General features: G+C 46.7%; 1 pseudogene; it reads right to left on the bottom strand.

Annotated features, from left to right (window-relative positions):
* Nucleotides 1-16498: 16498 nt before the first annotated feature.
* On the bottom strand, nt 16499-16779 carry LOC144761694 (small integral membrane protein 12-like; annotated as a pseudogene).
* Nucleotides 16780-17918: the final 1139 nt, after the last annotated feature.

Genomic DNA, 17918 nt, shown 5'->3' on the forward strand with positions numbered 1-17918 from the left:
CTAAAACAATTGAACTAAATAACTTACCCAAGCCTAATGTTTCCGAGCCCTAGCTGACTGATGATGTTAACTTATTCAACCCCAATAAGCATAAGCCTTTAAATTAATGAGCCAAAAGATATTGACACCAGCGCCTTCCTATGACTTGGTCCTTCATCTCCTTCACTTGAAAGTCACAAACAAGAACTATTTCAAGCATGCTAAATCACCAAATGTTAAAGTTTATGTGAACTATTGAACAACAGCCCAAAAAGCATTGTGAGATGTCTACGCTTGCTTTAAAACAAACCCCACCTTCAACAATCCCACGCTCCAAGTCAATACAGACACTAATTCCCGTTCTGAACATTTCATCCAAAAATCATTAATTTCAAGTATGTTAGTCAAATTAGTTCAATAGATGCTAAAGAAGAGAATCCTGCTCCCAGATATCAAATGGCCATCAGATTAAAGTTCTTGTCTGATAACAGTGTCTGTCATGATCTGGAGGGAGGTTGTAACCCTAATCTCAAATCAGCAGAGAATTGCAAGCTATTTAAAGACTACTTCACAGACAAAATGAGAAAACCAGACAGAACATGATCAATGACAATGCCACTCAACTAGCCCAGATGATAATACTTTTCCCCATCACACCACATCGCCTCATCATGAGCCTTGGATGCTTGAATGTATATTGGTTACAGGGTCCCAGCCAGTGCATAGTGAACCACGATTTAAGGTGCCCTCTACAGACTTGCTCTGTGCTCTAGATTATGAAAATATATTGAGTAGGGGTTAAAACTGCTCCCCTCTTTCTCACATCAGGTGGCCATGGTCTGCTTTTATATAGTGTGAGACTTATTGAAGGGAGATGCAATCTATGAGTGTCCAGATCTTTTATTCACAAGGGTGTCTTTGGAGGGATCCAGTCCGTGTCACTTCCTACTATATGTTGCACAAGTAGTACACCTCCCAAGTATATTTCTGCCAATGCACCCAAGCTGATTAAATAGTACAAGCACATTCACAAAATAATTCCCTTATTTTTGTGGAGACACATCATCACCATGAAAATGAGGAAACACCTCCTCAACACTATGCAGCACATCAGGTGCACCTACAAAATGGGTATTACACAAGGGGATGTACAAGGGTCAGTGGCCCCTTCTGTAATGCGTAAGTGAACTAGGAACCTAAAAGGTATGTGAAAATCTGCTTACATGGCTCTTCTATAATTCGTCCCAATAGTATTAAGCTTGCAAGTTTCCTGATGGGTATTATACTTAACCTTCAGATGGTTTAAACAAAGGAAAGTGTCCCAAAGTCTAAATACGGAGAGGTAGCCAATCTTCTATATAACCGGTCTGTTAATCTTTATGGTGTGCACCATGCTCACCCAACTAATGGTCTTCATACCTGACGAACGACCTGATTTATATATTGGCAGTTGGTCCGTACTCCACCAGATCGACGGAGTATTTTACCCCGTCACCCTGGCAGATGTCCCAACAGCCAAATTTAGAAATGTCCACCAGGCCAAATGACATTTCTAGCATTCTCAGGAACCACCATCAAGGCGGTTTCTGTGAAAGAATTGTAACTTTGATGAATGGATCCGTTAAACATGACAGAGCTGTATGGCAAAGTTGCAAAGATTTCTTTTTCCTTACTAAAACAAAACCTCAAAGTAGGATTTTGTTTTTGAAAATGTAAAAGACAATGGCCCCCTCACCATGGGAGTCATCTTCCATGGTGAGGGGAGCATTTTATATCTTTTTATTGTCGATTAACACCAGGGTTTCCCTTGCGGTGATGGGCAGTAAAACACAGCTATGTCCACCCATGTAAACTGGGCAGGCAAACACATAGCCAATTCTCTGACAGCCTTACTCCGTCCCGCTGTCAGAGAAGTTTGGCAACTGCAGATCTGGAGTAGTCTCTGCCATTGCCAGACTATGGTCCACCTGCTTTCAAATTTGGATGGACGAATGTTGGTAGGAAGGGTACTCCGTCAACATTACAATGGAGTACCCTTTCCGCCAACATATGAATCAGGCCCTTAATTTATTGAACGCTCCATCTGCAGTCAGAACTCGAAAGAGATTTCAAACAACAATCTTCATGGCTTGCACCAGTTGCGGTTCCAACTGTTTTGCAAAACAGAAACGGCTACTTCTCCAATAGCATAATGTACCCTCCAAACTCTCATCATTGGAGGGCCACTGGGTTTCTTCAATCTCGCAGTTGCAGTCAGTGTAGTGGGTCACATTATTCTCCGACACAATTTGAAAACATGACTCAGCATTGAACCAACTTTCCCATTGTACAGGCTTGCCTTTTGCTACACTAGTGTGACACAATCCCACAAGCCTGTGTGGAACCAACTCCAAGATGCAGGACCACGTTTTGGTGTGCATGTTGATCAGACACCCAAAAGGTTCTGTGTCATGCTACTCCACAATCAGATCATAGTTTGGTGCACCTTTCATCAGACTCTTACAACCTTCCACGTGCAGTCACCACATGGCATAGTCACACCCTTTCATGCACATATGTTCCCAATCTCCCACAAGAATTTGTGCTCAGCCATCTCTTTAGTGCAGAGCTTTCCAGGGCACACATGTGATCTGATCCCTAACATGCTCTGCAGCTATCCTGAACATGCATGTTTGGCCTCAGGTGCCGGTGTCACCCGTCACAGGCCTTTTTTTTAGCAGTAAAGTTCAGAGTGGATGTTCCCTTCGCTGATGAATATTCCAGGACAGACTCCAATAAGTCTTTGTGTGCAGTCACCTTTAGATTGCGGATTCAAATGTTAGTGAGGTCATTTGACCAACAGAGCCATCCTTAGGCTCACATGGCCATCAAATACCCACAAACATTTAAGTACAACTATTCCACGGTACAGAATTGGCTTCTAGTACAAGAGTGTTTACTCTAATAGTAATAACTCTACATCTACCTGTAAGATTACTAATGCAGGTGCAGATTTGCTACTTTTCCTTGTGAATTGGGTCCATAGTGTGGAACTGAAGATTTTATGACAATAATACCTTAGCCATATCTATGATGACATAAAATACATAGATGTGACTGTAATTGTGTCAGTTGCAGCTGTGTGAAAGTAGATAGTTAGAAAAATATTAGTGAGATTTTGTTTAGTCTTGATCCAACATACAATGGTAAAAATTATGGAGACAGGCTGGCTGCACAGTGTATTTTAAAAATATACATTGTATTTTTTTATTTGGGTGTGTCTTGACCCTTGATGATATGTTTGTTCTATGCCACTTCAGTATTAAGAGGCAATGCTACCAATTTCTGCTTCTGAAGATAATCCCCAATTTTGAAATAGTTGTAGAATGGTTGCTAGCAAATGTGTGCTTATATATCAGCAGTGATGCATGCTGAAATTTGTAAGTGGGGAAACGGAAAAAACTATAGTGGACTGAACACGCAAACAAATAGAATGAGTCCATCTCTTCAAGGAGAGTTCAGACGAGATGAGAGGTTCTCCTCCAGAGAAAAGTTTGAAAAATAGAGAGTAGAGTGGTGCTTTTTTTAAAAGGAACTTTTTCCAGAGTAAATTGGCTAACACGTACAGAGTTCGAAAGGACATGCTGTAGGGGTACTCCTGGACTGTTCTAATACTTTAGAATATTCCACTCTGAACCAGTTTAACAGCATCAGGTGCAAATCTAGGTGCAACATATATTGGGCAGAAACAATCAGCAGTGGAGACAAGTCAAGTCAAGTTTATTTCGGTTAATTAAAAACCCTAAATTACACATAACAAAACAATGTATTAAAACCGTTCACAAAGAATTAAAACAATAACCTCGTTTAGGGGATCAATATCATCCCGTGATATCTTGTTCATATTGCATCCCATCCTGTCTTACAATTGCTCTTCCATAAACCAGATATATTGTGCAGGTATGGCAAGCTAAAATTGACTAAAATGGAAGAAGAAGCTAGAAAACATTTACTCAACACCCCCCACACATTGTTGCCAATTTTCTTAAACTACTTCTTCCATAATACCATATATAAAGTACAATTGTGACAAGATAACATTTCCGCATCCTGTGAGATCTGCAGTTAACACGTTATCTGACAATGACCATGGAACCAGATATGTAGGGCAGTGGAGTTACACATTACAATGAGTATATTAATTAAAGGACACTGTAAGTGGGATAGAGTTCTATTCTAAAACAAGTGTAGGAAATAAGCGAGCAGCAGTTTCACTGTGCTGCAAAGGACCGTTTAGAGTGGTGGTTATCTAAGTAGGTCCAAGTCCTCTATGACCCTCAGTGCTGTTCCTTCCACATCTTAACAGAGTATACACACTCCAAGGATCCCCCATTCTTCTAATCCTTCATCAAAAATCAAGGGTTTGTCTGAAGCAGTTTTGAAGCAGCAGCCTCATTCCAAATGCCATTTTAGGAATGGTAAAGCTCATTATATCAAGGCGTCAGATCGCTCAAATGCAAAAGAAAGGAGCTAAGTCCAAAAGAGCCACATTTTCAGGTGCTTCTGGATGGCTGCAAACGAATCCAGACTCACAATATAAGTGGGCAGAGTGTTCCACAATTTGGCAGCAGTTAAATATAAAGCGCAGCCACCCAATCAGGCTTTTTGAAACTTGGAATAGTCCTATTTAGCGAGGACAAATTGATGTTCAAATATAGGGTGTTGAAATAATCAAGGTGCAATGCTATTGGAACAATAAACATTGCTACTCTAAGCTCCGCCTAAATGAGTGGGAAAACCTTTTTAAGGATTTCAATAATATTAAAGCAGGAGCTGACAGTACTATTGACCTGAGTAACAAAGGTGAGGGAGGTGTAAAAAAAGGCACCTACGTTTTTAGCCAAGGCCACTGGAGTAGAAAATGGGCCACATGTCTCAGGCAAATAGCAACACAAAAATAGGATGGACGAAATGCTGAACAGTGCCAAACATTCACCCTCAGTCAAAGATATGGGTTAAATAAATTGTTTTTTGCTCACCATGCCACCCCAGATTGGACCCAGCCATATGCAAATCAGTCTTGGCCCTGCTGCCCATGGGAACAGTCCAGCCCAAACTGCCAGGCAAGGTCCTCCCTGGACCGGAAACCAAACATGCTAGGACAGGTTCGGGGTATCACTCGTCACCAGCCAGGCTAGTGTGCATCCAGTGGCATAGTGAGCATGGGACCCATGTATGGGCATACCCTTCTGTCAAAGGGCGAGTTATAGCAACACAAAAAGATGATGGACAGAATGCTGAACATTGTCAAACATTCACCCCCAGTCATAGATCTGGGATAAATCCAGCATTTGTTTGCTCACCATGCCACCTGAGATTGGCCATTTCAAATCAGTCATGACCTTGCTCCCCATGGGAACTGTCTCTTCCGAATTGCCACACCAGTCCTCCGGCCACCAGATTCCCGACCACCCTGATTGCTGTGCTCCAAAGACCAAGATCTCTGTCGTATCAGCATTTAATTATCTTCATCCAAGTACTGACACTGACTATGCAAAGTTTAAACTTGTCAGCTATCCCTGGCAAATCATCAGTTAAGAAAGCAATGATTTGCATGTCGTTTGCACAGGACAACACCTAAAAGCCAAAAGACCTTCTCAGTCTAGCTAGGGGAGCAAAATATATGTTAAAAAGGGTTGCACTGAGGGGACCCCTCTAGAACACAGCAGAAGAGCTGAAATGGTTCTGCACCTCTCTGATCCACCTAGCAGCAAATAGCATCTGCAACGGCAACCAATGCTGACTCAGTGCTATGACCACTGTGAAATCAATTTTTGAGCGGTCCAATAGATCATGGCCAGTAATGAAATGAACCAGTACCTGCCTAAAATATTTTTCTAAAACTTTTGCTGGTGCAGGCAGCAGCGAAATAGGGCACAGCTTTTTAAAATCCTCTGCCCCATTAGGCTTTTTTTGAAGGGAGATGACTACTGCCTCCTTCCACAGTTGAGCCTACTCCTGAAGGCAATATCTAGTTAAAGATCTTTACCATAAATGTCATAATCAGGGCCAGAGCAAGCCGAAGAATTCTAGCAGGGCAAAGATCTAGAAGATTTTCTACTTTAAGCGAGGATATTGGAGAGAAAACAGACATAGCAGAGAGCGCATGATGGTCAGTTGCCAACGCAGGGGTCCTGCTTCATATATGTTGAACTTGGAATAGATCTTCAAGATCTTATCTCTGAAATATATTGCAACATTACCCCCAGGTCCCTCCTGACCTCGTCCCAGTCCTTAAAATATGGAGATGGCCATCTCCACGACAGAAAAAAGAAAAGGAGCATGCTGGGATACCCTACCTGCTCCCTCCCACTGGGAGTACATAAGCGGTACCAGCCCAGCATGCAGCCTGTTCTTTTTTCTGTCTTCCGACAGAATGGATGGAGTTTTTGCTTTCTCTTACCTGCGGTGGCTTCAGGGTAGTCTCGTCGGGCTGCTGGGCTGTCCTCTCCGTCCCTGAAGTCCTCCTCTCTGTGGAACACGTCGTGCTGGTGGGCTTCTCGACGTCCTGCTCCGCGTTCTCCTGGCCTGCCGGGCTTGCCAGGAGCCGCGTTGGATGCCGCCCGGCCCTTTGTGGCTGGGGCGCTGGCTCTCCCGGTCCTCTTCCGGGTTGCTGTGCGCGTCTCCCTGGGGCTTGGCCGGTTGTGGGAGATGCGCTGCTCTGGATGTTGGCGGTTCCTGGGGGCTCTGCCGGGCTTTGCTCCTTGGTTTCTGACCTCCGTGGTGTTTGCTTGCCTTCGTTCCCCAGGCGAGTTTCACCGGGCATTTGCAATCCTTGCTTGGTGTGGTTCCTGGATTGCTGCTATGTCCTGGGGTTCGGTGCTTCAGACGTCTGCACTGCTGCGAAGACATGAGGCTTGGACGTGTGGCTGGCTGGCTCTCTGGATTCTGGATGGGTTGCCGTGCCGCACCTCTGTGATGCGATCCCCTCGTGCTGTGGGGCCTTGGCCTTGGCAGTTACCTTGGATTTGGGGCTGTCTCATTCCGGCCTTCCTCCGTGGTGTGGTCTGCTCTGCCAGGCGCTGATGTCCTGGAGGGCGCCTGTGCAGTCTCTTGGAGGGCGGTGGGCTGTTGGGGTGCTCCTCCTGCCCTCCTGGTGAGTACCGCGTAGCGGTCCCAGTTTCTTTCTTTTTTTAATGTGTGCCCGGGTTTCCTGCTGTCTTTCTTTTGCAGGTTCCTCCTGGGCTTGGTCCTGGGCTCCCTGCCTGAGGCCGGTGTGGTTCTTGCTGTAGCCTCAGCGGGGGGGGGGGACTTCTCTGCCCGGTGCTGGTGTTCTGGTGGGTGCCTGGACAGTCTGTTGGGGGTGGGGGCGTTACTGTTGGGGCCCTCTTCCTGCCCCCTGGTGAGTACCGTGTATAGTACGTCCCTGTTTCTTTCCTGTTCACTGTCCTTGTGTACTGTGTGGCGGTTAGGGCTGTGTATGGGCGGGTTGGCCTTGCTGGACATGTTTCCGTCTCTTGGCCTGTTGTCCGTGGCTGTTGCTGGTGGGAGTCGTCCTCTGGGCGTCTTTCTGCCGGTTGTGTGGGGTGGGTGCTATTTTCTCAGTTTCCTCCGCTAGTACTGCCTTGGTTTGCCTTTCCCGTGCCTCCTCGGCTGGTTGTGTTCGGTTGGTCGAGGCGGTGGGCTGGCGTTCTTCCTGCCTCCTTGAGGTCCTTTCTCCTTCTCTGGGGTTACGGCTTCGGAGTGGTCCTGGGGTGTTTCTCCTGTTGTGGGGACCCCTGCTTCGTTCGGGTGGGCCCCCTCCTTTTGGCTCTCTCAGGAGTTCTTTGACCCGCCTTTCTTGCTGGGGGGGGTCCCCTGTTGCTCGGGCCCCCCTGCACTGCGGTTGTTCCGCCCCTGGTGGGGTGCGCTTGTGCCCTTGGTGTGGTGTGCATTCCCCCTTGTTTTTCTTTGGGGTTGGGTGGTTCTCGCTTCCTGCCTGCGCCCTGGTCCTCTGTGTTCCTGGGTTGCCTATGTTTTCTCCTGTGTGCCGTTGGCGTGCCTCTTTGGTTGGCTTGCCCTTGCGGCGTGGATTGTTTTTTTTTCTTCCTGTTCCCCTGGCCTGCGTGCTGTTTTGGGGGTTCCGGTTGGGCCTTGTCGGGCTCGTGTTCTGGCCTTCTCCTGCTGCTGTGGCTCCCTGTGTTTTCTGGTTCCGGGGTTCTTGCTGATTTTCTTTGCTGTTACCTTCTGGCATGTCCTTCTGGTGCTTGTCGCTTGGTGTTGGTCGATTGCCGATTGTGCTGTGCTCTGCGGCTGTGTTGCCCTGTGGCTTTGGCTTCTGGTCCTCCTGCTGCCTGGCCGTCCCTGGTGGGGTGTCTTCCTGCTGGGCCGTGGCTCGCTTTCTGCGGCCTGCTGCCCTTTGGTTCCTGGCGTTCCTGTGGGTTCGGTCCTGGTGCGTGCCTGTCGGGGTCCTGCGGTATCCGCTGCTGGTCGCATCTTGCTTCCTCTCGGGTGCCTTGCTTGGGCCCTGCTCGGGGCTTCTGACTTTCGGCGGGTTCCTGTGTCCTCCCCTTGTTTCCTTGTTGGGGGGCTGTTGGGCCCTTCCTCTGCCCTGGTGGCGTCTTGTCCTTGTTCGGCTGTTGGCTCCGGGGCGGGCTGGTTGGGCTCCTGGTGGGTCCTATTGTTGTAGGATTTGCTTCTCGCCTTCTGCCTGGTGGAGTTTGGTTTCCTTCTCGCCTCTTGTTTCTCTGGATGGTGGGTTGTGCTTTGGGGCTTTGCTTCGCTGGCCGCTATTGCCTCCGGTGGTGGCTGGGTCGTTGGCTCTGCCTTGGATGGGCGCTTGTTCTTCGTGTGCCAGGCTCCTGTGCCCCACCCTGTTTGCCAGTCCTGGCTGGGCTGTGCCCTTTCCCTGCTGGTGGGTTTTGGGTGTCGGTCTCCCCGGGTGTGTGGCCTCTCTGCGACTTCCTTTCGCCCCTTGGTTCCTGCCCTTCTGTTGGTTCGACCGGGGTGTGTGCCTGTCTGGGTGCCGGCCTGCCGGCCTGCCTGCCTGCCTGCGTTTTTTCGCTGTTGGGTGCTTCTTGCTCCCTTCGGGTGCTTTTGCTTGCCCCGTGCTCGGGGTGTCTGCCTTCTGGTGGTGTCCCCTCCCCGGGTTTATGGGGGGGGGGTGGGTTTCTGGTGCCCTTCCTCTGTGCTGGTAGGCCTTGGCCTTTTTTGGTGGTGTTGGCTCGGGGTTCTCCTCGCCTGCCGCCCTGTTTCCCTCCGGTGGTGGCTGGGATTTGTTGGTCTTCCTTGGCTTTTGCTTTGGGTGGCCTCTTGTTCTTGGGTTGTTCGGCTCTTGTGCCCTGCCCTGTTGGCCGTGCCTTTTCCCTGCTTGTGGGGTTTGGGTGTCTGCCTTTCCTGGTGTGTGGCCGGGTTTCTGCTTCCCGCCCCTCTCGCTCTGCCTTGGGTTGCGGTTGGCTTTGCTTCGGGTCTGGGGCTTTGGGGGCCTGGCGTTGGCCCTGTGCTCCCGCGCGGGCTGTTTTCGGCCTGTGCCCTTTGCTCTCTTGTTGGTGCTGGGTCCCTGTTGCTGCCCTCTTTTCGGTTCTGCTGGGGGCTTCCCCTGCTGTGTTGGGGTTGTCCCTCTGCTTTGTTCCTTCCTGGTCCTTCGGCCCGTCCGCCCTGTGCGGGCTGTTCTTTTCTGCCCTTGTCTTTTGGGCTGGGTTGGCCTGTTGGTCCCTGGTTGTTTGGCAGCCTGGTGGGCCCTGGGGCTGGGAGCTTCGCCCTTGGGGGTTTCTCGCTGGTTGGTTGCCCTTTCCTGGCTCCGTTCTCTGTTGGGGCGTGCGCGCTTCTCCTGGGCTTCCTTTGGTCTTGGGGGGGGGCCTTGGTTTTGGCCCCTCTGCTTGCTCCCCTGGGGGCTTGGCTCTGCTTCTGTGCCTCCCTTCTGGCTTACCTGGTTGGTGGTCTTAGTTTCCGTGGCCGTCCCCTTCTGGCTTTTGGGGTCTTGGTTTGGGCCTGTGGGGTGCTGTTTTTTGGTCTGGTGCCCTTGTTGTTGGTGGGGTTCCGGAAGGCCGGGTTCTCTGCTTTGGTATTCTCCATATTTTAGGGAATGGGATGAGGTCAGGAGGGACCTGGGGGTAATGTCCTATTACTTACCGGTAATCTTCATTACTCCTGGTCCCGTTGACCTCGTCCCATTCCTTACTTCCCTCCCTCCCTCCCTCCCTTGTGGCCGGCCTTCCTGTTGTTGGCTTGGTGTTTTCAGGCTGCATGCTGGGCTGGTACCGGTTATGTACTCCCAGTGGGAGGGAGCAGGTAGGGTATCCCAGCATGCTCCTTTTCTTTTTTCTGTCGTGGAGATGGTCATCTCCATATTTTAAGGAATGGGACGAGGTCAACGGGACCAGGAGTAATGAAGATTACTAAGTAATAGGACATTATTGCATGGCCTTTGTGAGCTTTCAAAAGGTTGCTGAGTTGTTGGTATGGAAAGCTCTTTACCCATCTTGAATAATTCATTGGGAGTGTTGGTGGCATTCCTAATTTTGCTAATGTAATAAGTATATTTGGCCACAGCAATATCATGTTTATTTATAAGTAACAAGTCTTTGTGTTTACCTTTCTCCTCTAATGTAGGAATAGCCCCCATTTCTGCTCGTGCTTCCAGCACTGACATCAAACGTCTTTCAATTCTTCTGAAAACCAGGGTGTGGTAGCTTTGGCTCTGGTGCAGATCATAGATTTAGTGGGAGCGACCTGGTCAATGGTGAACGTAATCCAGTTTTTAAAAATATCTGTGCTAAATTTCAGGGGCGTAATTATTATTTCCTATGCCCTCTCTGAGCACCGGGCCCATATCTTCTGTGGAGATTTTATTCCAGCTCCTGTATAATATAGGTTTACCCAGTGCCTGTTCTACTCTCTACTGTGTTAGAACTTTGAAGGTCACCACTGAGTGATCTACCTAGCTTAGAGGAAGAGTGTCCCCCACCGCAATGCTTCATGGTTGGTAAAAATCACATCCAATGTATGACCTGCTGTGTGGGGAGGGGATTTGACCAGTTGAGGGAATATAAAGTTTGACATAAATTCCAGCAGCTTGATGGCGTCATTGCACCCCTTATCCTCCAAATGGAAATTCAAATTATCCAATATAGTGAGGTTTGGGTTAGCAATGTAAGGTTAAAAAATTTGACCCCAGCCCTTGAGACACTGAGTCTGAGAACCGGGGGCAATAGATCAGTAGCCCAGAGAGTATGGTTTTGTTATATGCTTTAAGTTTGAAATTTGCCACCCTTGAGAGTCCGCACTGATGGATTCTAAGATGCATTGATGTGGAAATAGCACTTACAGATGCAAAATATATCTGGTTAGGGAATCTGCTTTAAAATGAAAATGACTCTTCTTTTGAAAAATGACTGAAACACTTTGTAGAAGTCATTGTAAGCCTTTTCACGACACAAATGCAAACAATTCACAACTGCCAGTTAGGATTCCGTAGCAAGGTTGGTACTACCGAACAATGTCTCAATCTTAATCTTGTAATCGGGAAGTACACCTTTGCTCGGCACTCCCCGGTTTACTTGGCCTTTATGGATTTATCATCCGCATTCGACTTTGTGAATAGGTCAAAGTTGTGTGCTATCCTACTGGCTTATGGGTTGAATGAGCCATTGGTTCATTTTTTGCCACATCTCCACAAAGACCTTCAGGCACAGGTGAGGATAGGGAGCGGTGGAGAGGTATCGGGAGCCATTAGGGTCAGAAGGGGGTCAGGCAGGGTTGTATCCTGGCCCCCCTCCTTTTTATTATTTACATTAACGGTCTGAACAAGTCACTGGTACCAATGACTCATGATGTTTCCATGATTCATGGGAAACCTCTCCCCGTTCTACTCTGCGCCGACGATGCGGTCCTCAAAGGCCTCACCCCTAACTCCTTGCGCATTTTTGTACAGTCCTTTGTTAAACATATGGACAGTTTGGATTTGTGGCGTTAATTTTAATAAATCGTTTCTTATGTCTTGTGGCCCCAGGAAGAGCCAGCCTAGCGCCATTATTGCTGGCAATCAAAAATTGACAAGTACCTGTAAATTCCCTTATTTAGGAGTCGTCTTTGCTGCGAACGGCTCCTGGACTGAGCACCTTACTCACTCCAGGAGCAAGTTCTGAAAGACCATTAACTCCATTTTTAACTTCCCTGACACAAGAATACAGGTGCTATTATAGCTATCTTAAACATTTTTAAACTTCAGTGTGTCCCAGTGGCTACGTATGGTGCTGAGATTTGGGGCACTGCAGATAGCTCCTGCATACAGCAGGAAGAAAATCGGTTTTGTAGAAAGATGCTGAGCATCACAATCTCGACCCCACAATATATTTGCCACAGGGAATTGAATCTAAATTACATATCTGATTTTATACGTGCACGCCCTGCCCTCTTCTGGATATCAGTTTGGAAGAACCAGGCAGCCACATTAACACAAAGCATCATAACAGATTGTTTGAAGTGTGAAAGGGGGATGGCCATTCATTGGCTATCTGGAGTGTACCGGAGATTATACAGTGTTAACAAGGGCTTTATTTTCTTAAACCCTAATGAAGTGGAAAAGGTAAACAAAAAGAACTCAGAATCGCTCTGTATTCGTCATATAGCACTGCGAGAACTGCGTTGGAATCTAAGAAATCCCTCGTCTCCAGTTATATGGCTACTGAACGGCACTGCTACCCTTTATCGAGCTATCTCACCCTACCCATGAGTCGTTGGGAAAGGAGCCTCTTATTCCGCTTGAAGGCTGGGACAGTGAAATTTGCATTGTGTTTTCCCATGGGTTACCACTCTAAGCTTGATTCACTGCCCTGCCGTGACGGGGTGAGTGGTCAATCAACCCAGCATTTTTCGTTTTTCTGCAAATTTTACATGAAATATATTAAGTGGCTTCCTATCCCATTTTTCACTCAGAGTGGGCCTATCAGCCTGGCCTCTGCCTATTCACATATGCTTGCCTTAGGAAATGAAGAATTGGTCTTTCGTTTAAGCACATTCTTGAGAATTGCTACCAGGGCATGCAAGTCAATGCTTATGGATTGAGTTTTAACAATGTATGGACAGTTCCTACTTAACTAATGGATTGGTTTATACACTAGTGATCTATTTATGATGAATCTTTGTTTTAAATTACCATCTAAGAATCTCATGTTATTATGATTATACAACTGTAAATCTTGCTCTTATATATTGCTACATTTTCTCTTTTTAATTATTGTTGCACTTATATGGATACATTGTCTATCCGAATAAAGTTTGTGAACTGAACTGAATTCACAACTGCATGGGAGAGACTAATGTTATTATTAATTTTCTCGGGACACATATGTCAATGTTGTAAATACAGTACTAATAATTTCTTTGCCATCACTGAAATGTTTCAGTGAAATTTACCAAGACAGTATTAATTCCTGTGCATTTACATAGCATTCTTAATCAAATTGTTTTATAGTGACACAAGACACCTCAGGAAGCATGGACTGACTGTCAGTCCAGAAAATCAGACTTCAGTAGCCCTGCTTGGGTTAAATATATGCAAAAGCTTTCTTTATGCATTCAATAATACATCTATTATCGGCGATTCAGACAATGTCTATGCTAAAAGTATGTTGAAACACGGAGAAATGAAATTCTCACATTTAAAAATATGTTCAAACCTTCCTAAGAGAGGCACTACTTCATATTAGGACGGGATTGATGACACAGGAGCGCTGTGAATATTATTTTTAAGTTGAAGCCTGGGTTGAACATCGGGGGATGTTAGTGTTGGCTCCTATCCCACCTCCTTTCCGATTCAGCTTTCACAATACTTTTGGAGGCAGGGACAGTTCTATACTTGTGGATGGTTTCTGAGATGGACAATATCATAGTAAATGACTGTGTATTATAGAAAATGTGGGCTACTATCAACCTCTGTTCCCATTACATCTTCCTGATACCTTTGGAGGGAGTGACATAGGGGGGGATTACGATGGCACCGTGGTGGTGACCGGGACCATCCGCAATACATGCGGCGATCCCACACACCCAATTAGGATGCGACCAACACCATGGCAGTCGCATTTTGCACTTTAACATTGCGGCGGGTGCTGCTGACGGCAGCACCCGCCGTGATGTTCAAAATGCATGTTGTGCATTTCATTGCACTATGGGGCAGGCAAAAAGATTGTAGGAGGCCCCCTCTTGGTGGCTTTTAGGGACCAGGGGGAATATGTAAAGAAATATGGGGTGTCCCGTTTTGTAGCAAGCCAATAAGACCTGCTGCTCAATTTGAGTTTTCTGTGTGTCTCTGAGTACTCTGGGTTCAATACTAGATTTAGTAACACTATCACATCACAAAGACCTTTCAGTGTTTCTTCACTATAAACACTAAACAATCTGCAGATGCTACATGTACATGCTCATTGGGTGACAAATACTGCAATTACAATTTGAAATTAACACAACTAATTTCTGATAAAATATCTGTATTTATTCTCATTTGATACAGGGAAGGACATGTCATATTATTAATGGTTAAAAACAAAGATATAAATAGATAATCAGTCAACATAAGATTATACACATTCATTATACTTAAAAAACATTTGGTACATCGTTATAGAAATGCAATAGATTTCACAAGTTTAAAATCATAACAAAAGAATCACTATTCGAGTCGATGCAGCGTTTCGGTTTTCCTTATGTGGCACCTTCTTCAGGACCGATTCTTTAGCACTAGTTTAGCACTCTCGTTCTCGCCGGGTCAGCATACAGCCTCGGTTTAATTCGAGTCTTGGTCTCAAGACTCAAATTAAACCGAGGCTGTATGCTGACCCGGCGACGCTGTGACGAGGAGCAGGGAGACCGTAAGAAATCAAAAAGGGTGCCGTGGATCGAAAGGAGCAAGGCATGGTATATAATCCCCAAGCTTGCTGAAGTCCAGCGTGAACAAGAGTACAATCACGACTGCGGCCCTGACCACATAATATTAGAAAAGGGACCCTCTACTCTCTGAAACTTAACAGTGGCTTCCTCGCACAGTGTGGAAAGCGGGATATCTTACTAAAGAAGAAGGAGATCCGAAGAAAGAAACAGTAAATGCCGACAGCTCGTAATAGACTGGGGCACCAAAACACCTAGAATAAACAGGGTGGATTACAACATAAATACTAGTGCTAAAGAATCGGTCCTGAAGAAGGTGCCACATAAGGAAAACCGAAACGCTGCGTCGACTCGAATAGTGATTCTTTTGTTATGATTTTAAACTTGTGAAATCTATTGCATTTCTATAACGATGTACCAAATGTTTTTTAAGTATAATGAATGTGTATAATCTTATGTTGACTGATTATCTATTTATATCTATGTTTTTAACCATTAATAATATGACATGTCCTTCCCTGTATCAAATGAGAATAAATACAGATATTTTATCAGAAATTAGTTGCGTTAATTTCAAATTGTAATTGCAGTATTTGTCACCCAATGAGCATGTACATGTAGCATCTGCAGATTGTTTAGTGTTTATAGTGAAGAAACACTGAAAGGTCTTTGTGATGTGATAGTGTTACTAAATCTAGTATTGAACCCAGAGTACTCAGAGACACACAGAAAACTCAAATTGAGCAGCAGGTCTTATTGGCTTGCTACAAAACTGGCACTTGGTGCAGTGAAATGTAGGGGGGTACCATTGGTACCCCCCCAGTGCACAAACACCACCCCCAGACACAAGGGAGGCCCGCAACGGGCCCCCAAAATCAATCCCTGCCAGCCTTTCAATGGCGGTTTACCCGCGACGGAAAGGCTGACTGAAGAAAGCATCCTAATTTGGCAGACTGTGCCTGCTAGGCACTGCCACCATTTTATGGATGCAGACTGCTCCACCAGGCAATCGTAACGATTGCCTATGGCAGTTCCATGGCAGACGGTCTTTGCATCTGCCACGGTCGCAGTCAGGATCCCCCCGTAATGTGGCTGGGGAAAATCACGGTCCGATGCGGAGGCCCGCCACTGCACGGCTGGCGGTGGTGGTCCTTCCGCCATCGTAATGACCCCCTTCGTTTTGTTCGGGAGGATGATTCCAGGGATGGGCAATGCTGTAGTAAATTACTGTGTATTACGCTACAAGATGTGAATAGCATTACTCTGTGAGAGAGAAGGAGAACTAGAATGGGTGGTGGATATACAAAGAAAAAACAGAGAAATGATAACCCAAGTTCGTGAAAGCTTTTGTACCATCTTGATCTGTCAAACATCCAGGCAGCTGCTGGCAACGTTCATAGCATAAGTGTCCCACCCCCCAAAGCATTCTGAGGCTTTCTGATGTGGACCCACTCCCAAAACAATTTCACGATATTTCAAAATTTGCCAGAGGAGTCTGGAAACTTCCTTAAGCATCAAGGCCCCTCAAAGTTTCCGATAGGTTCTGAAATGGCCAAACCTACCACAAGGATTCTGGAACATTCTAAAAGGCATTCACGTGCCAAAGGATTGCAGTAAATCCCAGAATGGCCATAACCCCCAGAGTTTCCTGGTCCTCCCTTAAGGCATCCTGCTTTCAGCTTTTCTCTGGGCGGTTGCGATTCAGCTTTGCTTTGGGTGTTAACTCCAACTATTCTGTCATGCTGAGCGTCTGTGTAAGGTCCTAGCCGGAAGTCTCCTGCAGCTTACGATCCTCTCGCTGCTCTAGGATGCTCTTCTCTTCTTCCTTGGGCATCGGCATGTCCTTTCAGATGAACCATTCTAGGTGGTAGCCAACAGCCCCAACTACAAACGCCACAGGGAATGTTACGTATGGGGCGCGTAGGTCCGGATCACGGCCCACACCACAGGCAGCATGGCTTCCATCCTATGTGGCAAAGATATGGTCCTTGAACCAGAGTTCGTTCCGGTTTAGCATTATTCTGATGCATAAATATAGCTTTTTTTTACCTGTGTCCTAGGCCCGGCTCCAGGAATTTGTATTTGGGTGGGCCAAGGGTGCATTTGGGTGGGTCACTGCTGGCTCGATTTATCGCATATATGTCTAGGCAGACCTGCTTCAGGGTGCTCCTTTATTTCTTCTTAGTTTTACAAGGTCCAGTAAAACACACTCTTTTCCAAATCTCTTTCTAAATATTATAACTCTCAAAAAGTGTTTTTTCCATCTAATGTTCCTTTGATGGGAAGAGGAGGTTTCTGAGATGGGAGTATCTGGCAAGTGACACTTCTTGGGCTCCCTCTGTGTGAGCCTTCTGTGAGAATCCCTCTTCATTACTACCTCCACCTGACCCCGGACTCTGCAACGCACTCCCTTACAGGCTTGATTATCCACTACTCCTCTCCAGTGCACCTTATCGCACAGCTGACCTTGGGCCCCAGCCCCATATCAAGCACCATCAGGCTCCACTTTCATTTTTCCCTGTAAAAACATTAGTAAAATTACCTTCAAACATAAAACATTGAATATAGCAGTAAATATAATTAGCACACACTTTAAAGTATGTTCCACAGTAGCCCTTATGACCCAACTGCTAATTAAATAAACAAAAACAGAAAGGCCATGACAGGACCTGCTCAGCACTGATCCAAAAGTCTTTTTTGGCGCCGCACCAATAACCTCTTTCTCCATAAATACCTTTACTACCACCTTCCAACAGTTATGGCCCCCCCATTGACCTCCTCCTCGGATTCCCTCACTGCCACACGCCACAAGTGCCCATCATCTCCCCATAGCCCCTCCCCCTCATGACCTCCTCCTCGGATTTTCTCACTGCCACCCTCCACCAGTGCCCCTCATCTCTCTGTAGTCCATCCCCCTCATGACCTCCTCCTCAGACCCCCTCACTACCACCCTCTACCAGTGCCCCTTATCTCCCCCTAGCACCCCCCTCCACACCTCCACCCCATGACCTCTTCCTCGGATTCCCTTACTGCCACCCTCCAACAGTGCCCCTCATCGCTCCATAGTCCCTCCCACTACCTCCTCCTCGGATTCC

The sequence above is a fragment of the Lissotriton helveticus genome, chromosome 6 (genome assembly GCF_964261635.1).
Source record: "Lissotriton helveticus chromosome 6, aLisHel1.1, whole genome shotgun sequence".
Classification (NCBI taxonomy): domain Eukaryota; kingdom Metazoa; phylum Chordata; class Amphibia; order Caudata; family Salamandridae; genus Lissotriton; species Lissotriton helveticus.